Genomic DNA, 24955 nt, shown 5'->3' with positions numbered 1-24955 from the left:
TGGATTTTCATTGAAATTCACCATGCTCCCCTCCACAGCTGTGGTCTCAAAATACCATTTCTGCATTTATTTTCGCCCGTGGAATTACTGCTCAGAGAAACCACAGAGTCAATCAGACTCAGAATGGCCCAAATCCTTCCTGCTTTGGAGTTTTCCATTTTCAGATCAAAGCATTTCATGCCCGTCAGCAACTTTTTTTAAAATGCATTTGCTCCTCGTATGCACAACTTCCATTTATAGACTCTCCTTGGCTGACTTCTCTGATGAAGTTGTCTGCTTGCCAGGAGAGCAACACTAATGCAGAAGTAACAAAGGGGCCTTCAGGTCCTCTTTGTCAATGACCTGTTTCAGATAATGGCCAACTTCAGTTGTGGACAAACCATCATTCTTTGCATGAGAGGCAGAGAAACTGGTTTTCAGTGTGTGCAAGCTGTGAAGATAATGAGGACAAACATAAACTGCTTAAATGAGAAGATCATTTAGGAGGGGAATTAAAGACAGAATAGAAGTAATTAATGGAATCTGTCAAAGTAGTGTCATGTCTTTAATACTGGATTTAAGAGTTTTGTTTATTTTAGCTTCAGCTTGCATATGTGCAGTGGGGTTGAAAAAAGCGTAGAAATGGTTTTTTTTCTTACCTTCTTTTTTTTTGTTAAATCTGAGTTTATTTGAATAGCCTCAAGTTGCCTTCTTTTAATGAGAGGAAAAACAATACATGCAAAATAATAGATTTGGAAAAGAATAACTCAAAATCCCAAGGGCAGTAATCTTTTGGAAAAAGTTAATATTCATGATTTATGGGAAAGTGATGAAAGCCAGCACACTACTTTTCTATGATCCAAGTCTTCAGCTTTTTGCCCACAGCCAAACCAGGCCTTATAATAAAACCATTATTACCTTAAAGAGGGGGGGAAGCAGCAAACACATATTATTGAGCCTTTATAACCTTACCAGTAATAAACCTAGGCTTTATATTTATGTATACCTTAAGCTCATGCTAAGTCTTCATGTAAAACTTCCATCTATTTTTGAAAGCAGTTTTTTTTTTCTTTCTTTGGTCCATCAAATCATAGTATTACTGTACTATAAAAACAGAGTTGGATGAAATTTGGCCTAAATAGCCTTCTTTCATTTCTGTATTTGTCCTAAATCAATACAACAAGGTCCAAATTCAACTTGCTGATTTATTTATAGAATGTTCATCCTATACCCCATAGAATTTATAACTATAGAAAATGTAGAAATAATTCTCTGCTTTTTTCAGTGGTTCCCATTCTAAGAATGCTAGGTTAAACAGATCTAGACCATTCTTCTGTTCATTTTCATGTTTCCTTCTTTCTCTTAGGAGGAGAGTGATAGTTTCTGAAATCGTGAGCAAATCTGGATATCTACATTTCATCTTGACTTTTTGGGGGGAGAACTTTATGAAAGAGGAAGGAATGAAGTGACTGGATGGGAGAGTGGGACTTGGCTTGGCAGTGTGGTGACTCAGTCGATGGTGAAAAAGAGGGTCCCTCTCAATTTCATATACAATTCTTCCAGGAAAAGATTCCTTGGGTTTGTTTTTTATCTTGTTCTGGCATGGAAAATAAAAAGAATAGGGTACTCATAGGACCACTTTTACAACATGCAATGTTCTCATAGAGGTACATTTTTTGTTTGTTTGATGGACTTATAAGTCTATAAAAGGGCATGAACCTTAAGTTCATATACAAGAGCTTAAGGATTCATCTCAGCAACAGGTAAGAAAGATGTGTAGTGTGTAGAATGTCGTATGAGAGTAACCTCAACTAATTGCTGATTAGCCGAAAACGTGTAGAAATTTTCAGCAATTAGTGGAGAGATCAATAGAAAACATCTATATTTAATTAGCCATATGGTTGTTTTACTGGAATTGAAACTGCATGTCTCTCCCAGTGTGTCTGGCTTTTCAGACTTCACAAGTTCTGTCTATGTACATACATATACTTCATTTGTTGTGGTTATTCAGAAAAGTGAGCAGAATTGGGATCATATTCAAATCATATTTAGCTGTGTTGCTAGAAAAGTAATTGAACTATAGCAGAGGTATTTCCATCCTTTAAGTAGTAGGAAGTCTGGAAACTATTGGTTTCAAGTGTACAAAGTACACTGTTTAAATTCCTTTACATATTATAAGTAGTTGTTAGAAAGAGATGATTTCAAGATCGGTGGCAAGTTCAAGCTCAGTAGTCACGTTCTGTAAAGTTGACTTTCAATTTAATCCAAACTTTAAGGAATCTCTGACACAATGTACATCCTTTTCCCATGCCCAACAGAGGAAGCCAGGGCCACAATCACTATTTAATGCAAGTTACCTCTTGAAGCCTTATAATGAAGAATTTATTTTTCTATTTATGGTATATTAGTCCTGCCTCCTCCAAAAGGCTCCTTGGAAATGTAAGGAAGAGAAGTTATGGTTCTTTCTGAACCTAGTCATCAGCCTTGTCTGTGATTAAAATACCATCCAGCTACCCCTTCCCTCTGCCAGCTCTGCGAGTAGGTCTCTGGCAGACAGATCCATTGTAGACTGGCTTTGTCTGAATTACAGAAGCAGAGATGCCCTATCCGTATAATTAGTTAGGTGTTCCTTCATTTCAATTATTTTATCCCTGTTCTTGTTATTTTATCCTTTTACCACTAGAAAAGTTACCACTCATGTATGTAGTGGTCCTTACCATTTCAGGAGGTTACTGTGAAGTGACATCTCTCAGGCAAGAAAGCCTAAATACCACAACTCTCAGATCTCATTAGTCACTTTTATATAGCAAAATAATTGATACCTTCTCTATCAAATCAATAATGTTCAGTCAGGCAATTTGTTTTCAGGATGAAGAAGAAATCTTTTTCAGAATGAAGGTGAAGTCTTATAATTCAAAATAGCAATGAGGCTCATGAGAATTTTCCAGAAACTCACTGTTGACTCTAGGACAACTATTCGAACTTTCTGTCTTTGATTAGACCAAGAACTCTTGATGCTTTTTTTTTCTAGCTTCTTCAACAGCTGTAATTAATCACAGAATTTTGGCATTGATCTTTCCACCAAGGCCATGATACTCTTTGAATGAATGATGGTTATTTCTTTGTGTTAAGTCTCTCTGCCCCAAGACTATCAAAATTTCATAGTTGTGTTTCTCCACATTCTTCAAAGCTTTCTCTTTCAACTTTTGCCTAAAAACAACATAACAGAACAAGATTCATTATCTGGGTCTATGAGTTAATCTGCATTCTAAGGCCTGGTGATTATATCACTTAAACCTGTTAATCAAAGCACAGGGTTTTGGAGAAAGTATATTGGAAAGTTGTGTCTGTAAGAAGGGTAGAAAAGTCTATGTCTTGATCAGAGCATTAGGACCAGGTAGTCATCAATCCACATATATTTGGGGGACTAGCGTTAGGCCTCCACAGAGCAGTGGAGTTTACAAAATGAGCAAAAAGAGCCAAAAGATCAGAAAATAATATTAGGTCTGTTTCATTGTTCTGGGACTCTATTCCTAGATTATTGAAGAGTCAAAGGGGTTTTCACCTCTTCTTGTACTGATATCTAGAATTTCCCAGCTAGTGTGGCCGAACTTACCTGATGAAGACTCAACATTTTACATCTGGCTTTTAGTTAAACTCCTTTGTGTAAACTGACTCTCTATCCTCCCATTTTATCTTCTTGAAATGGAAAACAGCCAAAACTCCCCTCTCCTGCTCTACATCTCTGTCTTTGCGTGGCAACAAATCATCACACTTATTGCTACTTCCATGTTTTTTTTTTTAATGTTCTCCAGCTTCCCTTAACCAATCCCCAGTGCCATTGTTCCTTTCCCTTTCTCCCTCCTTCCTCATCTCTCCGGTCTACCTGCTCTGCTCCCACAGTTCTAAACGCCCTTTAGAAGGGCTTCCTCGCACTCCTTGCCCAACCTAGTCTTCATCAGTTGGTAGAGTGACTCCCTGCTTCCCAAAGACTCAATGTAGAGGAGTATTTGATAGAAGAGAAAGGGAAATATAATCAAGCAACTTTTAGGAATTTTTGAGCTTTTGGAAAAAGTTCAAAAGAAAGTTGCAAAGCCTATGGGAAAGGTTTAGAGGAAGTAAGATAGGCTTATTGAGATACAGCTAATGGGAGCTAAAGGCTGTCGTACAGTGAGAGTACCTGGAAGCAATAACTATAGACTAGTTCCTAAAATAATGCTGTGTGGGAAAATACATGGTCTAATTGTCATAAATTCTATGTCATTATGATAAAAATGTTCTGGTGAATAGGAAGGTAAAACCAGATCCAAATTTAAAATGACTCACTCATTCCTGATGATAAATGGATGGAAGGACAAGCAGAATAAATCCTCTATAGGAATTGATGTCCATGGCATTTTAATATCACTAATGTGGACAATTACCTCAGTACCTCATTAATTTGATTTTGCAAGGATTTCTAGGTCCATGTTGCTCACCTGACGGTGTGGATTATTCTCATTCATTATTTTTGTTGTTCATTCTGTTATGTGCCAGGTGGTGGGGGGATAAGGATGGTTCTAAAACTAATTGAATACGTCCCTGTACCAGGCTCCATACCAGTTGTTCTATCTTTGATAATGTAATTAATCCTGACAACTATCCTGAGAGATGAGTTGTATTACCCCCATTTTACAAAGGATAAAACTGAGGTTCAGGGTGGTTAAATAACAAGGTCACGTGCTAATAAATATTAAAACCTGGACTTCAATTCAGGCCTGCCTGACTTCATTGATCAGGCATTTCACCAGCTGTTTACATTTACAGCTCTAAGTCCATTATCGAAAACCATGGTGTCCTGCCAAGAGATTTGGGGGTTTTAACACAAATTCCAGGAAGCCTCAGGGAGATATGATATAAAAGGAAGGGAGTTGTAATTTTCAGGTCAAAGGATGTAACAGGGTCAACAGATCATGGAATATTCACTCACTTATCTGAGCCGACCCTTTTAAATGAGATGAGGGGGCTTCTCAGGGTCATCTTTCTTAGATCCTGGTATAGAACAGTGACACTTGTTTAACTTACCTATTTAAAGATCAGTGTTTTTCATTTATTTATTTAATAAATATTTATAAAGAGCCTGTGATATACAGGGCAATGTGACAGGCAATGGGGATATAAAATAAATAAGAAATGATCTCGGACCTCAGGGTCTTTTTAGTCTCAGGCAAGAAGTAATGATGCAAATAAATTTTATCAAACTTAAGAAACCATCGATTTTAAGATGCACTATCTTGCCTACCACCAAGGAAAAAGATGTCAAATTAACTTTGACATACCCTCAACTGTAAAATCTGAATATAGTTATTAGAATCAATTAAATAGAGTGAGTGCCCTGCTACGTGTACGTGCACTTGCAGTAATGGTATTAGGGCTGGGATGAGAATGGGGAAAGAGGAGAGTCAGAAAAATCTTTCCAAGCAAAGTAACTTAAAAAAAAATTTTTTTTTAATTGAAGTATAGTTGATTTACAATGTTGTGTTAATGCCTACTGTAAAGCAAAGTGACTCAGTTATACATATATGTACATTCTTTTTTAACATCTTTATTGGAGTATAATTGCTTCACAATGGTGTGTTAGTTTCTGCTTTATAACAAAGTGAATCAGCTATACATATACATATATCCCCATATCTCCTCCCTCTTGCGTCTCCCTCCTACCCTCCCTATCCCACCCCTCTAGGTGGTCACAAAGCACTGAGTTGATCTCCTTGTGCTATGCGGCTGCTTCCCACTAGCTATCTATTCTACATTTGGTAGTGTATATAAGTCCATGCCACTCTCTTACTTCGTCCCAGCTTACCCTTCCTCCTCCCCGTGTCCTCAAATCCATTCTCTACGTCTGCGTCTGCATCTTTATTCCTGTCCTGCCCCTAGGTTCTTCATGACCTTTTTTTTTTTGTTTTTAAATTCCATATATATGTGTTAGCGTACTTATTTATATTCTTTTCCATTATGGTTTATCTCAGGATATTGAATATAGTTCTCTTTGCTATACAGTAGGACTTTGTTGTTTATCAATTCTACATGTAATAGTTTGCATCTACCAACCCCAAACTCCCAGTCCACCTCTCCCCTACCTCCCCTCCCCCTTGGCAACCACAAGTCTATTCTCTATGTCTGTGAGTCTGTTTCTGTTTCATAGATAGGTTCATTTGTGTCATATTTTAGATTCCACATACAAGCGATATCATATCGTATTTGTCTTTCTCTGACTTACTTCACCTAATATGATAATCTCTAGTTGTATCCATGTTGCTGCAAATGGCACAATTTCATTCTTTTTTATGGCTGAGTAGTATTCCATTGTATGTATGTACCACATCTTCTATATCCATTCATCTGTCAATGGACATTTAGGTTGTTTCCATGTCTTGACTATTGTGAATAGTGCTGCTATGAACATAGGGGGTGTGTGTATCTTTTTAAATTATAGTTCTGTCTGGATATACGCCCAGGAGTGGGATTGCTAGATCATGTGGTAATTTTATTTTTAGTTTTCTAAGGAAACTCCATACTGTTTTCCACAGTGGCTGCACCAACTTACATTTCTACCAACAGTGTAGGAGGGTTCCCTTTTCTCCACACCGTCTCCAGCATTTGTTATTTGTAGGGTCTTTAATGATGGCCATTCTGACCAGTGTGAGGAGGTACCTCATCAAGCAAAGTGACTTTTGCATTGAATTTGTAAAGGTGAGTAGGTGGTGGTGTGGAGAAAAGACATGAAGGATATTCCATGCAGAAGAAATAGAACGAGTGAAAATGTGTGTTTGGGATGATAGATAGGGCAACTGGAACACTGCTGGAGGGCTGGGAAAAGGAGCACTGAGGCAGTGTGATGGTTTGATATGGCTCCCGAGGAGCAGGCCAGTCTAAGAGGTCTTGAGAACCATGCTGAGTGGTTTGCTTCAACCTAATGTAAGCAATATGATGCCACTGAAGAAATTCAAGCAGGAAGAGGAGTCTGTCTTGACATTTTTTCCTTCCTTTCAGCCCTTCCAATGAGGGACTTCACAGATATCTGTTTTTATATCACACCCTTGCCACCTCAAATTTCATGCAGCTTGTTTTTCTTGCTGTACTTCTATAGTCATGAAGATATGATTATCCAAATTTCTGATTCAGAGATTTGCTGTAAGATTCTAGTGGGTTACATGCTTGTCCTCCTTTAAGTCTCCTATTATCTCCTCTCTGTTATTTCCCTTTGACCTGATCTTTATTATTTGAAATAAAGTTTGTCCTCTAGCTCTGTCACTTACTATTTGGTTCCCAAGGAGGAAATTATTTAATCTCTCTTTTTTTTTTGCGGTACGCGGGCCTCTCACTGTTGTGGCCCCTCCCGTTGCAGAGCACAGGCTCCGGACGCGCAGGCTCAGCGGCCATGGCTTACGGGCCCAGCCGCTCCACGACATGTGGGATCTTCCCAGACCGGGGCATGAACCCGTGTCCCCTGCATCGGCAGGCGGACTCTCAACCACTGCGCCACCAGGGAAGCCCTATTTAATCTCTTTTAAGTCATGGTTTCCACTCCAGTAAAATGGATATAGTCATTCACACTCTGCATACCTAAAGGATGAAATGAGTCAGTGTGTGTAAAAGGACTTTGTAAACTGCTAGACACCATCTAAGTAGAAGTGCTTTACAAACAGTGATGCTGACATATTATTGGCTCAACAGACCCGTTTCCTGAGTTAACTGGGGGGTGGCCATCTGACAGCACAGAGATCCTCTCCTGAGGCGGCATTTGGCCTGCTGGTGACTTGGGTGCTGGGCAAGTGTGTGCCAGTCATAGGCTTCCTGCTTTACCCTGGCTCAGGATGTCAAGGATTCTCAGTCTCTTGCCTTCTGTATCGAATTTGATTTTGAGACGATGGGGCCACAGAGAGTTAAGAACAGCATATGGCCCTCCTTGTGGTCAACCTGATGCTGTCAATTACAAATTTAGGTAAATTTGCACCTTTACACTTGAGACAGGAAAAGAACAGTGTCTCCATATCACGAAGAGAATCCTAGCTGCATTACTGAGACTGATATCTAAGACTGAATTATAAAAACAATGGAAAAATAAATTCACATTTATATTAAGCTTCTAAATAAATGTATTAGATCATCCGTGGACTAGCCCCCCAGCTTGTTTTATCATAGCATGTTAGAAATAAGCATTTCCTATCTTAAATTTTGAGTACACATTTTTGGTGAATATTCATAATTAACATGTTAAGAAACAAACATTTTCTATCTTAAATTTTGTGTACACATTTTTTGGTGAATATTCATAATTTACAACATACTTTTTTCCAGCTTTATTGAGATATAACTGACCTATAACATTATATAAGTTTAAGGCGTACAACATGTTTTGATATATGTATAGATTTCGAAATGATTACTCAATAAGGTTAGTTAACATCTATCACCTCACATAGGTAAAACATTTTTCTTGTGATGAGAACTTTTAAGATCTACTCTCTTGTTTTTAATTGAAGTATAGTTGATTTACAATGTTGTGTTACTGTTGTACAACAAAGCGATTCAGTTATACATATATATACATTCTTTTATAATATTCTTTTCCATTATGGCTTGTCATAGGATACTGACTATAGTTCTCTGTATTATACAGTAGGACCCTGTTGTTTATCCATTCTATATAAGATCTACTCTCTTAGCAACTTTTGAATATACAGTACAGTATTGTTAACTATAGTCACCATGTCATTCATTACATCCCCAAAACTTATATTATAACTGAAAGTTTGTGCCTTTTGAGCACTCTTATCCATTTCTCCCACTCCCCATGCCCTGCCTCTGACAATCACCAAGCTGTTCTCTGTTTCTCTGAGTTTGTTGTTTTTGAGAAGGATCATACAGTATTTGTGTTTCTATGTCTAACTTATTACACTTAGCATAATGTCCTCAAGTTTCATCCATGTTATCACAAATAGCAGGATTTGTTTCTTTTTAATGGCTGAAAAACATTCCAGTTGTGTGTATATGTGTGTGTGTATCACGTTTTCCTTACCCATTCATCTGTCGATGGACACTTAGGTTGTTTCCATGTCTTGGCTATTGTAAATACTGCTGCAAATGAACATGGCAGTACTTGAGACAGTGATTTCATTTCCTTCAGATATATACCCCAAATTTCTGGATCATATATGGCAGTTCTATTTTTAATTTCTTGAGGAAACTTCTTACTGTTTTCCACCACTAATAGCGTACAGGCTTCCCCTTTTCCCACATCCTCACTGGCATTTGTTATCTCTTGTCTTTTTGATAGTAGCCATTTTAGCACATAGGATGTAAGATCTTATTATGATTTTGATTTGCATCTCCTTGATGATTAGTGATGCTGAGCACATTTTCATGTACTATTATCCATTTGAATATTTTCTTTGGAAAAAAAGGCTATTCAGTTCCTTTGCCCAGTTTTAAATTAGATTTGTTTTTTGCTATTGAGTTGTGTGAGTTCTTTATATAATTTGGATGTTAACCCCTTATCAGATATGTGGTTTGCAAATATTTTCTCCCATTCCATGGGTTGTGTCTTAATTTTTCTGATAATTTATTTTTCTGTGTAGATTATTCGTTTGATGTAGTTCCACATTATTTTTGCTTTTGTTGCTTGTGCTTTAGATGTCTTACTTAAAAGCTCATTGCCAAGATCAATGTTAAGAAGCCTTTGCTGTTTTCTTCTAGGAGTTTTATGGTTTCACATGTTACATTTAAGTCTTTAATCCATTTCTAGTTAATTTTTGTGAGTGGTATAAGATAGAGGTCTAATTTCATTATTTTGTATGTGAATATCCAATTTTCCCAGCACCATTTATTGACAAGACTATCTTTTCTCCAGTGAGTACTCTTGGCCCTCTTGTCAAATATTAGTTGACTGTATATGCGTAGATTTATTTCTGGGCTCTTTATTCTTGTTCCACTGGTCTGTGTGTGTGTTTTTATGCCAGTACTATACTGTTTTGATTACTGTAGCTTTGAAGTATAGTTTGAAATCAGGAAGTATGATACCTTCTTTGTTCTTCTTTCTCAAGATTGCTTTGGCTATTCAAGTTCTTTTGTGGTTCCAAATGAATTTTAGGGTTTTTTAAAATTTCTGTAAAAAAGGTCATTGGAATTTTGAAAGGGATTGGATTGAATCTGTAGATGGGTTTGGATTGTATGGACATTTTAACAACATGAATTCTTAACAATACACCTTTTATAAAAATTCAATGCTGAATGTATTTTTTGATAAAATTGTTTCTTTGTGACCAAATAATAGCTTGCTTTTACTTATCAGTGGCATTTAAATATTTCTAGAAGCCTGGAATCTTAGAGTTACAATTAATCTGACAGTCATGTCTGCCATTTCCCAAAAGGAATGGACTTTAAATAGTCTTGTCAGTGGCCTATTTATTTTCAAAGGCTTTCAGGCAAGGTATTGCATAACACCTTTAGCAGATGCTGTGGATATCCCACTCTTATTCCCTCAATGCCCATCTAGTTAGACAGCTCCTTAATGCAAAACCTTGCAACTTTCTGCCTGAGAGCTTTCTCTGGCTGAAGGAGCAAGCTTGGTCCATACATGCATGGGGAAGGCTGGAAGATCTGCGTAGTGAACACCCCTGGAAGCAGTCCTTAATCAACCAGTGACAGGAGCTGGTAGCTAAATACTCCAGCTTCCTCATATCTTAGATGGTACAGCTCTAGGTGTGTTCTACACAGGGGGATTGAACTCTATTACCTAGAGTAGTAACCTGTTCATTAATATATCCTCTACTGGATTCTTTCCTTTCCCACTCTCCTACCAGGACTTCCTAAGATCACTACCCAAATAAACTCTGTGGACCCAAATCATTGTCTCAGAGTCTGCTTTTGGGGGGAATCCAACCTAAACCCCCCCTTAATTAAGTTTTCTAAAAATATATCCAGCCAGCTCCAAATTATACTTTAGAATGTTCCCTCACCAGTGATATTTACAAGGGAAAAATGTGCTTGGATGCCATTTCAGAAGACTTTTTTACAGTTATCCAAGCCAAAACGGTATACCAGAATCACGTTTTTTCAGTAATATCAGTTGGCTGTATAATAAAACAGATGAAATAGTTTCAAGGAAATTTTTTCAAATTAAATAAAATATGCTTATTACAAGAATTTCTACATCTTGTTGCATAAGAAAAGGGATAACTTTTTTCAGGTATCTTTCGTAAGTTAGTGGGCAAGGCCTTTCCACTTCTGGTCTGATGAATCATCACTTGCTTTCTAGAGACAGCTGGGGAAATACTGGGATAGAAGGAGGAGATGGTGGTGGGACAGCTCATGTATTTGTTAGTTTGTGATACTATTCAGTCTAATGGTAACTGGACTGCATTTTCTCCTAGTTGGGAGCTAGTGGTAGAGGGCAGCAGAAGATTTTTTGTTGGTAAGTAAATGGATTCTCTGCTACTTTAGATCAAATAATTAATTCTAACATTAATGGAATTGAGGTGAAGATGGAGATGAGGTTGCATTTTAGAAATTTTATAATATTAATTTTTAATAACCAAAATTATTATTCTTTCATGGATCATTAATTTGTTGCTTACCTCCTACATATATATTCATTTGTCTTAGGTCAGATTCCCCAGAACACAGACTCTGAGACAGAGATTTGCATGAGAGCTGTTTATTGGAATGTGCTCTGGGAATCAGAGTGCCAGTGAGTACAGGAAACCAGAGAGCTGAGGTGAGATTCAGCTTCAGCAAAGGCCTCAGCCAATCTCATAGGGAGCTGTGGAGCTGATGGCCCTTCAGAGAGATCTTGAATTGAGGCCGAAGGGGCCAGGTCTTCCACCACCCACCCCACTGTATCAATCAGCTGCTGGATGCTGGTGTACCCTGTGCGGGGGCGTGGCTTTAGTGGCTCCCTCCAACACAGGGAAATTCCCAGAGAGGACTGAGCTTTGAGCCAAAGTGCAAGTAGCTGGGGAAGTACAAACCTTTGCGCTTAGTAGGGGGACTGGATAACACAACACAGCCTCCACTATAACCACTAGAAAAAGTGCATGTTGGTCAGAGTGTGAGAACTGCTGTGAAAGAAAATACAGTACTTTGTTTACTTAGATATTTTGAGTAATAGTAAATCAAGTAGTTTGATTTTCAAGTTTCAAAGCATTAGAATACAACAAATACACTTAACACCAAAGCTATATGAACTATAATTTAATTTTTATAGCTGACACAGATGGAGGAAAAAATAATCCAAATCTTATAGAGCTTTAAGAACATTTATTAGCAAGGAGACGCTTAGGGGTATATACATTAATAGCTTCCTGACTGATAGATAACTGCTTCATATGACAGTAGTACTTAAACATTTTATTCATGATATCACTTCACTGACCTCTGTGTCCATTTTTGTCTCTTGGTTCCTGTTGCTTCTCTGGCTAATCCAAGACTAGTGTTGGTGCCTTTGGGAGGCAGGCATTTAGGGGTGGCTCCTAGATCAGTTCTTGGGTAGGGTAGGTGGGCCTACAAGGGGAGCCTGCCCACTGAGTAATTCCCTGAGCTGAAAGATCCACTCTGCTTTCCTTTGCACCCCAGTGCTCTCCCAGCTCCTGTGGTACAGCCCACAGGATATGTTGCTGGTTCCCCTTACCCTCAGGGCAGTCCTCTTGAATAGGGTATCAACCCAAGAAGCCCACCTAGGTGCCTTCTATGGTGTTCTCAGAAAACTCATGCATTTCTGTACAATGTGAGACGACACAGAGCACACCACTGCTACCTTCCCCACTCAGCTGTCTCTGTTTTTACACTCTAGTGGGCATAGGTCAACTCTACTGCAAGGACAATTATGGAACAAAGAGAAGATCCCGCTCAGTCTATCTATTTCTGTGTCTACGTGTGAATTATTATCTATCAATGAATCCCTAGCACTTAATACAGTATCTAAGACACAGGGTGAATTGAATAAATATTGGTGGGGTGAACAAAGGTTTAGCTGCTCAATAGCTCTTTTCCAAAAAAAATTTAACTCTTTAAAAAGCTTTATCTCGAGTCACAGCCCAAGTGCTCCCACTCCATCTTGTTCCATTTTCATTGCGGAAAAACATCTGTTCTCTAGCCTCTTTATAAGGCGTATGATACACACCAAAACTGCAGTTAAGTCACCCGCAGCCTTCTCCTCCTTCTGGCCAACCAACATCATTTCCATGATCCCTTCCTTGTAAGCCTGGCTTTCCAACCCTTTAATCATCTCTGCTCTCTTCTAGATCCAAATGTCCCGCTTACTTTTAAACTATGGGGACCCAAATGCAAATATATCATAACGATGTTGTAAAAGTTTGGCAAATTTCAGGGGAAACCAACATCTGTTTGGTCCTTTCTAATTATCTTCTTGTGCCTTTTCATTAAGGAATTCCCAGGAAGAGCTGTAAATTTTAAAATTGATTCAACAATTTCCTTTCTAGTGTAAGTCTTTCTATTTGCATGCATACGGTTTCTATGCAAAAATGGATTCATAAATGGAGGATTTTTAAGCTCACAAATATAAGCCTTTACACAATGTTTTAAAATATCTTGCACATTCTTTTAGGATCTAATTGCCGAATACAGATCTTTTTAACTCTTAAATTTTTGTGTGTGTGTTTTAATACTCAACAGTGACACTGTTTTTGAATAAATTGTTCTTCAGCTTAAAAACATTTTTGTTATTTTTATTTGAACTTTTTCCATGCTCTTGATATAGACCCATTGTATAAGAATAAAAATAATAGCTGGTATTATATAGCACTTACTCTGTGCCAGGCATGTGTTTTAGATGTATTAACATACTTAATCTAAACAACAACCCAGTGAGCCAGCTACTCTTGTCATCCCATTTTTCAGATGAAGAGATTAAGGGACAGACAGGCTAAGGACTTGCCCAGCCTAGCACAGCAAATGAGGTTCAGAACTGGGATTTAAACCCTGGATACCTAGCCTTAGGGTTTACAATCTTATGACGATGTACTGCCATATGTTTATGAATATAGTGGTGAACTGATTCTTGGTAAAGGTTTCTTTTTATTAGTGGTCTTTAATACATACAAGCAGAATTTTTCTTTGTATATGAAGATGATTTTTCTAATACAGTTATTATACTTGAGTACTGACGTTGGTTTGAGTGAAGAAATGACTCGTGGTAGTGTCTTTGCTCCCTTACGTGAAGGGAGATTTCACTTACTTTTTGCTGTGAGAATGTGAATCCTGCAGTTGCTAAATATTGATGAATCTAATTTCCTTTAAGTCAAATATTGAGCTCATCTTGCCACCGTGAATTGCAAATGTAACCTCCAGGAGCCCTATAAACTTGTTCCAAACAGCTGTGACATACGTGTTGGGCTCTCCATAAATATAGAGTGCTTGATCATCTCGCCTTGAGTGTAACTCATTTCGGAGTCAGTTTTCCAGAACAGATGGTTCTATTGTTACCATGCAGGTCTTCCTGTGGGGCTTTCAGAAACCTTACTGTCTTTTCAGAGAACACTTGAGACCTTTCCCAGAAAACTGTCTGTACGATTAGTGGTGGTGTGTTGAAACCCCAGTAAACTTGTTATGGCTTTGGGTTGCTCTTTATATGTTTCATTTAAACTTTGGGGAAAATAATTACCCTACTGAAGAAAACAGAATCATATCTTATTTCATTTGGACTAACTGACCTGTTTCAAAATGGACCTTTGTCCTTACTGTCTATATATAGGACAGGAAAAAATATTTGCAGTCATACATAGGCATTTGAAAACATTTTAGCAAATGCTCTTTAACCAGTCTCTAATGTTTCAAAATGTTCTCTAAAATGATGATTTCCCCTTTAAAAATATGATATGCATGCAGTTTCATGGTGGGATCTGCCCATATTAGGAAATACTTAAGCAGCACATCTATTTCCTAGTGTCCCATGATTTTCAAAGGAGTAACGGCCAAATGTTAATAATGTTTCTCACTGAGGAAGTGGAATTGGTGACTGTTAGGGATGGAGGTGAATATTTTCCATTTTTCATTTTATTCATTCTTCTAATGTCTGGATTCCTTTTTATCCTCTGCACATGTATTTCTTTACAAGTAGTTAGCTAAGCAGTGAGATTATGAGCCACTTTGTTTTCACACATTTTTCCAACTTTAACAGAAATATTATTTAAAATGCAAAGTGTTTCTTTAACTCTCTCATAAAAGTTTAATCGGTTAATGTATTTAGATAGTTGGTAACTTTGACTTGGAAAGGGATAGGTGCCTATCTCTTCATTTTAGAATTTTAGCACTGAAAGGATCCAGCCTTATGTCTTTATAATAAAGAACTGAATTTAAATGAAATTAAATGGTTTGTCCGAGTTCAAACAGCTGGTGAGTGGCAAAACTAGGACTAGAATCCAGGTCTCCTAACTCTAGCCAGTACTTCTCCTATGAAACCATCCCACCTTCCTAAGAGTTAATTGTTTATATTTTCAAAATAGTATTGTATTTTGCAGCTGTAAAAATTTGCAAGTATATTCCATTAATTTCATTGTATAATGAAGCCAAGCTTTAGAAGAGATATAAATACAGGTAAGGAATAAATATCATGATTCATAGGTTAAATGAATTGTAATCATGTTACATACAGTATTAAATGCTGGATAATACACTCAGTTTAAAAATGAAATGGTGCTTACTAGGGGGCAAAGTCATTTCTGAGGGATGGAGGATTCCAGGTGAAAATAATGATCTCATCTAATGATTTGTATGCTGCCATTCTTCTGTTGGGATTGTAATGAGACCTTCTAATTGGGACATATGAAAACTTTAATTCTAAAAACTGTTTCTTTTAAAAAGAAAAAGGTTGGTAGAGTAGAGACACATGTGTTCCTATAAAAGCATGATACATAGTGTGTTTCATTCAAGGATTTTGCAGCCATGAAAAGAAAAGGGAAAAAAAATGAGGTAATTCTAGACTAGAGGAAAGTAAGAAGCATGAAAAATTATCAGCATTGATGCTGAAACCTAATTTGAAGGCAGATTTTATTAAAAATACACCTAAAGAGAAGAGAAACTGAAAGCACTGCTTTCGCCTAGTGGAGTTATAGTCTTATTATTTCCTACCACTGTTTATAAAAAGGTTTAGGGGTGGAGTCAAGATGGTGGTGTGGAAAGACTCCGAGTTAGTGTCTCCCAACAACTAGAGTGCCTGCCCGTTGGTGGGGGACCCTGACACCCAAGGAGAAGGGAGGAACCCCCAAGTGAACTGGTAGAACGTGGGGGGACTGAAGAGGGAGGAGAAGTTGAGGCCAGACAGGATGGGTGCCCCTGAGGCCCAGGAAATCAGGAGAGGAAGGCAGGAGGGGCCCTCCAGGAGGAGCAGGAGAGGAGTGGAGGGCTTCTGCCCTACCCACTCGGGCCCGAGGAGCCTGCTGAACTCACAGGCCAGTCCCCTGCCCTCCAAGGCTCTTCCCTTCCCCTGGCCGCATTGGTCCTGGGGGCTTAGGAAGGAGGCGGAGGGGAGAACAGGAGAGACAGGTGGGAGGGGCCCTGCAAGGGGAGCAGGAGAGGAGCAGAGGGTGTTTGCCTCACCCACTCGAGCGCAGGAAGCTTGCTGGGGTCCCAGGGGAGGTCCCCTGCTCTCTGAGATGAGGGGTGGAGGGCACGCCTGGGCCCCTTCTGTTCCTTGAGCCTAAACCCCACCCCCACAGCCCTCAGGGCCTTTTCTAGCCCTGTGGGTCCTAAGCGTTGGCCCCACCCACTGCCCAAACCTCGCCCTTGCTTAGGCCCCGCCCTCCACAGCCAAGGCCTTCACCACCACCCCCCCTTTTGTTTTCTTTTTCCTCCTTCTCTACTTTACTATTGTGGTATGGTTATAACTTCCGGTGGTTGATTCATCTCTCTCTCTCTATATATATATATATATATATTTTTTTTTTTTTGAGGTACGCGGGCCTCTCACTGTTGCAGACTCTCCTGTTGTGGAGCAAGGCTCCAGACACGCAGTCTCACCAGCTGTGGCCCATGGGCCCAGCTGCTCTGTGGCATGTGGGATCTTCCCAGACCGGGGCACGAACCCTGTTCCCTGCATCGGCAGGCGGACTCCCAACCACTGCGCCACTAGGGAAGCCCCTCATCTATATTTTTATTTTTATATTCTTTCTAACGTATCTGTCAGTTTCCTAGTCTAATTTTTTTCTTTTTACTTTGTTATTGTTCTCTTTTTTTTTTTTCGCCACCCCACATGGCTTGTGGGATCTTGGTTCATGAGCCAGGGGTTGGGCCAAAGCTCCTGCAGTGGGAGCTCCAAGTACAAACCACTGGACTAACAGAGAACCTCAGACCACAGCGAATATTCATTGGAGTGAGGTCTCACGGAGGTCCTCATCTCAGTACCAAGACCCAGCTCTACCCAACAGCCTACAAAATCCAGTGTTGGAAGCCTCATGCCAAACAACCAGTAAAAGAGGAACACTATCCCCAGTCATAAAAACAAAACAAAAAAAAAGGAGACCGCAAAAAAAATATGTCACAGATGAAGGAGCAAGGTAAAAACTTACAAGACCAAATAAATGAAGAGGAAATAGGCAATCTACCTGAAAAAGAATTCAGAGTAATGATAGTAAAGATGATTCAGAATCTCAGAAATAGAATGGAGGCACAGATTGAGAAACTACCAGAAATGTTTAACAAGGATCTAGAAGAACTAAAGAACAAACAAACAGAGATGAACAACACAATAACTGAAATAAAAAATACACTAGAAGGGGCTTCCCTGGTGGCGCAGTGGTTGAGAGTCCGCCTGCTGATGCAGGGGACACGGGTTCGTGCCCCAGTCCAGGAGGATCCCACGTGCCGCGGAGCGGCTGGGCCTGTGGGCCATGGCCGCTGAGCCTGCGCGTCCAGAGCCTGTGCTCCGCAGCGGGAGAGGCCACAACAGTGAGAGGCCTCCGTAACGCAAAAAAAAAAAAAAATACACTAGAAGGAATCAATAACAGAATAACTGAGGCAGAAGAACGAATATGTGAGCTGGAAGACAAAATGGTGGAAATAACTGCCGAGGAGCACAATAAAGAAAAAAGAATGAAAATAATTGAAGACAAGCTCAGAGACCTCTGGGACAATACTAAACACACCAACATTCAAATTATAGGGGTCCCAGGAGAAGAAGAGATAAAGAAAGGGTCTGAGAAAATATTTGAAGAGATTATAGTGGAAAATTTCCCTAGCATGGGAAAGGAAATAGTCACCCAAGTCCAGGAAGCACAGAGAGTCCCATACAGGTTAAACACTAGGAAAAACACACCAAGACACATATTAATCAAACTAACAAAAATTAAATTCAAAGAAAGAGTATTAAAAGCAGCAAAGGAAAAACAAAAAATAACATACAAAGGAATCCCCATAAGGTTATCAGCTGATTTTTTAGCATAAACTCTGCAGGCCAGAAGGGAGCGGCAGGATATACTTAAAGTGATGAAAGAGAAAAACCTACAACCAAGATTACTCTACCCAGCAAGGATCTCATTCAGATTTGATGGAGAAATCAAAAGCTTTTCAGACAAGCAAAAACTAAGAGAATTCAGCACAACCAAACCAACTTTACAACAAATGCTAAAGAAACTTCTCTAGGTGGGAAAAACAAGAGAAGAAAAAGACCCACAAAAACAAACCCAAAACAATTAAGAAAATGGTAATAGGAACATACATATCAATAATAGCCTTGGGGCTTCCCTGGTGGTGCAGTTGTTGAGAGTCCGCCTGCCGATGCAGGGGACGTGGGTTCGTGCCCCGGTCCGGGAAGATCCCACATGCGGCGGAGCGGCTGTGCCCGTGAGCCATGGCTGCTGAGCTTGCGCATCCGGAGTCTGTGCTCCGCAACGGGAGAGGCCACAACAGTGAGTGGCTCGCGTACCGCAAAATAATAATAATAATAATAATAATAATAATAACCTTGAATGTAAATGGATTAAATACTCTAACCAAAAGACACAGACTGGCTGAATGGATACAAAAAGAAGACCCATATATACACTGTCAACAAGAGACCCACTTCAGACCTAGGGACACATACAGAGTGAAAGTGAAGGGATGGAAAATGATAGTCCATGCAAATGGAAATCAAAAGAAAGCTGGAGTAGCAATACTCACATCAGATAAAGTAGACTTTAAAATAAAGACTGTTACAAGAGATAAGGAGGGACACTACATAATGATCAGAGGATCATCCCAAGAAGAAGATATAACAATTATACACCTTTATGCACCCAACATAGGAGCAACTCAATACATAAGGCAAAAGCTAACAACCATGAAAAGAGAAATAGACAGTAACACAATAATAGCAGAGGACTTTAACACCCCACTTACACCAATGGACAGATCATCCAAACAGAAAATAACTAAGGGAACATAAGCTGTAAATGACACAATAGACCAGACATTTAACTGACATATATATATAGAACATTCCACCCAAAGTGGCAGAATACACTTTCTTCTCAAGTGCACATGGAACATTCTCCAGGATACATCACATCTTGGGTCAAAAATCAAGCCTCGGAAAATTTAAGAAAATTGAAATTGTATCAAGCAACTTTTCTGACCACGATGCTATGAGATTGGAAATCAATTACAGGAAACAAACTGTAAAAAACACAAATACATGGAGGCTAAACAGTGCGCTACTAAACAACCAAGAGATCACTGAAAAATCAAAGAAGAAATTAAAAAATACATAGAAACAAATGACAATGAAAACACAATGATTCAAAACCTAAGGGATGCAGCAAAAGCAGTTCTAAGAGGGAAGTTTATAGCAATTCAGTCTCACCCCAAGAAATAAGAAAAATCTCAAATAAACAATCTAAGCCCACACTTAAAACAACTAGAGAAAGAAGAACAAAGAAAACCCAAAGTCAGTAGAAGGAAAGAAATCATAAAGATCAGAGCAGAAATAAATGAAATAGAAATGAAGAAAACAATAGCAAAGATCAATAAAACTAAAAGCTGGTTCTTTGAGAAGATAAACAAAATTGATAAAGCACTAGCCAGACTCATCAAGAATAAAAGAGAGAGGACGCAAATCAATAAAATTAGAAATGAAAAAGGAGAAATCACAACTGACGCCACAGAAATACAAAGGATTATAAGAGACTACTACAAACAACTATATGCCAATAAAATGGACAACCTGGAAGAAATGGACAAATTCTTGGAAAGGTTAAATTTTCCAAGACTGAACCAAGAAAAATTAGAAAATATAAACAGACCTATCACAAGTAATGAAATTGAAACTGTGATTAAAAATCTTCCAGCAAACAAAAGTCTAGGGCGATGGTGTCACAGGCAAATTCTATCAAACATTTAGAGGAGAAGTAATGCCAATCCTTCTCAAAATCTCCCATAAAATTGCAGAAGGAGGAACACTTCCAAATTTGTTCTACAAAGCCACTATCACCCTGATACCAAAACCAGAAAAAGAAGAAAATTATAGACCAATATCACTGATGAACATAGATGCAAAAATCCTGAACAAAATACTAGCAAACAGAATCCAACAGCACATTAAAAGAATGATCCATCATGATCAGATGGGATTTATCCCAGGAATGCAAGGATTCTTCAATATACGCAAATCAATCAGTGTGATACACCACACTAACAAATTAAGGAATAAGAAACCATATGATCATCTCAGTAGATGCAGGAAAAGCTTTTGACAAAATTCAACACCCATTTATGATAAAACTCTCCAGAAAATGGGCATAGAGGGAACCTGCCTCAACATAATAAAGGCCATATATTGAAAACCCACAGCAAGCATCATATTCAATGGTGAAAAACTGAAAGCATTTCCACTAAGATCAGGAACAAGACAAGGATGTCCACCCTCGCCACTCTTATTCAACATAGTTTTGGAAGTCCTAGCCATGGCAATCAGAGAATAAAACAAAATAAAAGGAATACAAATTGGGAAAGAAGTAAAACTGTCACTGTTTGCAGATGACATGATACTATACATAGAAAATCCTAAAGATGCCACCAGAAAACTACTAGAACTAATCAATGAATTTGGTAAGGTTGCAGGATGCAAAATTAATGCACAGAAATCTTTGGCATTCCTATACACCAACAATGAAGAATCAGAAAGGGAAATTAAGAAACAGTCCCATTTACCATCGCAACAAAAATAATGAAATGCCTAGGAATAAACCTGCCTAAGGAGGTAAAAGACTTGTACTCAGAAAACAATAAAACACTAATGAAAGAAATCAAAGATGACATAAACAGATGGAGAAATATACCATGTTCCTGGATTGGAAGAATCAGTATTGTGAAAATGACTATACTACCCAGAGCAAGCTACAGATTCAGTACAGTCCCTATCAAACTACCAATGGCACTCTTCATAGAATTAGAACAAAAAAGTTTACAATTCATATGGAAACACAAAAGACCCTGAATAGCCAAAGCAATCTTGAGAACGAAAAATGGAGCTGGAGGAATCAGGCTCCCAGACTTCAGACTATACTACAAAGCTACAGTAATCAAGACAATATGGTACTGGCACAAAAACAGAAGTATAGGTCAATGGAACAGGATAGAAAGCCCAGGGATAAACCCACACACCTATGGTCAACTAATCTATGACAAAGGAGGCAAGGATATACAATGGAGAAAAGACCGTCTCTTCAATAAGTGGTGCTGGGAAAACTGGACAGCTACATGTAAAAGAATGAAATTAGAACACTCCCTATCACCATACACAAAAATAAACTCAAAATGGATTAAAGACCTAAACATAAGGCCAGACACTATAAAACTCAGAAGAAAACATAGGAAAAGCATTCTTTGACATAAACCACAGCAAGATCTTTTTTTCCCACCTCCTAAGGGTGATGGAAATAAAAACAAAACTAGGGCTTCCCTGGTGGTGCAGTGGTTGAGAGTCTGCCTGCCGATGCAGGGGACACGGGTTCGTGCCCCGGTCCGGGAAGATCCTACATGCCGCGGAGCAGCTGGGCCCATGAGCCATGGCCGCTGAGCCTGCGCGTCTGGAGCCCGTGCTCCGCAACGGGAGAGGCCACAGCGGTGAGAGGTCCACATACCACAGAAAAACCCCAAAAACAAACCAAAAAAATAAAATATAAACAAAACTAAAAAATAGGACTTAATTAAACTTAAAAGCTTTTGCACAGCAAAGGAAACCATAAACAAGACAAAAAGACAACCCCCCAAATAGGAGAAGTTATTTGCAAATGAAACAACAGACAAAGGGTTAATCTCCAAAATATACAAACAGCTCATGGAGCTCAATATCAAACAATCCACTTATGGAATGGGCAGAAGACCTAAATAGACATTTCACCAAGGAAGACATACAGATGGTCAAGAGGCACATGAAAATATGCTCAGCATCACTAATTATTAGAGAAATTCAAATCAGAACTACAGTGAGGAATCACCTCACGCCAGTCAGAATGGCCATTATCAAAAAAGCTAGAAGCAATAAATGCTGGAAAGGGTGTGGTGAAAAGGGAACCCTCCTGCACTGCTGGTGGGAATGTAAATTGATACAGCCACTATGGAGGACAGTATGGAGCTTCCTTAAAAAACTAAAAATAAAATTACCATATGACCCAGCAATCCCACTACTGGGCACATACCCTGAGAAAACCATAATTCAAAAAGATACATGCACCCCAGTTTTCATTGCAGCAGCGTTTACAATAGCCAGGACATGGAACCAACCTAAATGTCCATCGACAAATGAATAGGTAAAGAAAATAAGGCACATATATACAATGGAATATTACTCAGCCATAAGAAGAAACGAAATTGAACTATTTGTAGCGAGGTGGATGGACCTAGAGTCTGTCATACAGAGTGAAGTCAGAAAGAGAAATACAAATACCATATGGTAATACATATATATGGAACCAAAAAAAAAAAAAAAAAAAAAGGTCCTGATGAACTTAGTTGCAGGGTAGGAATAAAGATGCAGACAAAGAGAATGGACTTGAGGACACAGGGTGGGAGGGGGAACCTGGGGCGAAGTAGCATCGACATATATACACTACCGAATGTAAAATAGTTAGCTAGTGGGAAGAAGTAGCATAGCACAGGGAGATCAGCTCAGTGCTGTGCGATGACCTAGAGGGGTGGGATAGGGAGGATTCAAGGGAGGCTCAAGGGGGAGTGTATATGGAGACATATGTATGCATATGGCTGATTCACTTCAGTGTACAACAGAAACTAACACAGTATTGTGAAGCAATTATACTCTAATAAAGATCTTTTAAAATTAAAAAAAAAAAAGTCTTAGCTCAGCTCTTAGAATTGGTGAACAGAGATGTAGGATCCTTGTGTATCCTTTTTCTGTAGCTTGTAGAAACGTATGTACTCTGCTCCTTGGACTGCTGACGTCTACAAAGTGAGGGAATATCCCAGAGGGATATTTCCTTTCCTTATGGAAGCAATGACTTAGCACCAAGATGGCACTCAGTTTTTGGTGAATAAATGAATCAATACTTGTTACTGCTTTTCCCTCTCCACCCCAAACCCATAAGTAAGCTTGGAAAAGTCTGGAGAAAATTTATTTCTACTTCTTTCCATTCTGCTATTCTGAACTGGAAAGACATAAAGGAAAATGGATCATGGATAATTTCAAGCCCAACTCCTGGAGGAAAAAAATAAAAGAGAAATTACTACCTAAGAATTTTTGAGATCAAATAAATTTTCATTATTTCACCATTACCTCCTTCCTGGAGAAAATTAGCATGGCTAGTAACCCTCATTTATTATTTTTTTTCATTTAGTATGCTCTAGTAGGATGATAAATGATATGTTATTTTCATTTTTTCATATGTGATAACAGATGCTTTGAAAAGTTAAGTAACTGGCCACACAAAGAAGTCACTGGTTCAAAGATGGGGCTGGTATAATGGGTTTGAAGAAGAGCCTGGATACGGAGAGGCAGGTGCTGAATCAGTGGAATGTGAGAAGTTGTTGGCCCTGAGTGAGGAGACAAGCCTGAGAGAAAGAGGGCTGACTCACCAGGAAGTAGAACGAGCACAAAAGGTCAACTTTCTCTCACAGATAAAGGAAAACTCACAGTCATATCCCTGACATGATGAAAACAAAGCCTGGACACTTTGGCAAAAACATAACATGCCCAGAGTATGACTTTTCTAGAAAAGTCTTTGATTAAGATTTAAATATATATTAAAAAAAACATGTTTAAAATGGGGTACCTATTGGGATAGAAAGCATTTTCAGGCAAGATAAGGGTTAACTCTAGATCCCTTGTCACATGTTTAGGAGTACAGAGAGAAATATTTTAGGAGATTTTATTTCAAAACAAAGGTAAATGAGAGAGAACTGTGTGAAAATGATAATATAAAATTAATTTTAGCAGCACAGTGTCATTGCTATCATTTAAACTAAAAAACAGCAGTTTCAGTATTGCTACCACAGGCTTAATTCATTACCACTCGGGTTGGGACAGAGTTGCTGAAGACACGAGAGAAAGGGAAGAGCTAAATGTGAAAATCTTCAGGAGGGACATGGGAACCCATTAAAATTCACTGATTCAAGCGGTCCATTAAAACATTTTCCAGTCTGGTTATTGAAGCTGTGGAAAAGTGGGGAACTCACATTTCTCACTCTCAGATGTGGAGTTTAAATTACAAGAAGAATGAGAGGAAGGAAAACCGTGATTCAGTTATGGCTAATCTGAATTTATTGGTATTTCTCCATTTAAGAAAAGGCAGAGGGGAACAAAAGGATGGGGCTGAGATAAAACTGCAATTAATCTATATACCACAAGAGGAGGGGAAAAAGGCTTTCTTCAATGAAGCTCATAAGCTCTTTTTTTTAATCATTTTATTTTTAAATTTTAAATTAATTTTTATTTGAGTATACTTGCTTTACAATGTTGTGTTAGTTTTTGCTCTACAGCAAAGTGAAT

Source organism: Grampus griseus (assembly GCF_964374135.1).
Source record: "Grampus griseus genome assembly, chromosome: 9".
NCBI lineage: Eukaryota > Metazoa > Chordata > Mammalia > Artiodactyla > Delphinidae > Grampus > Grampus griseus.
Note: the sequence above shows the minus strand (reverse complement) of the source record.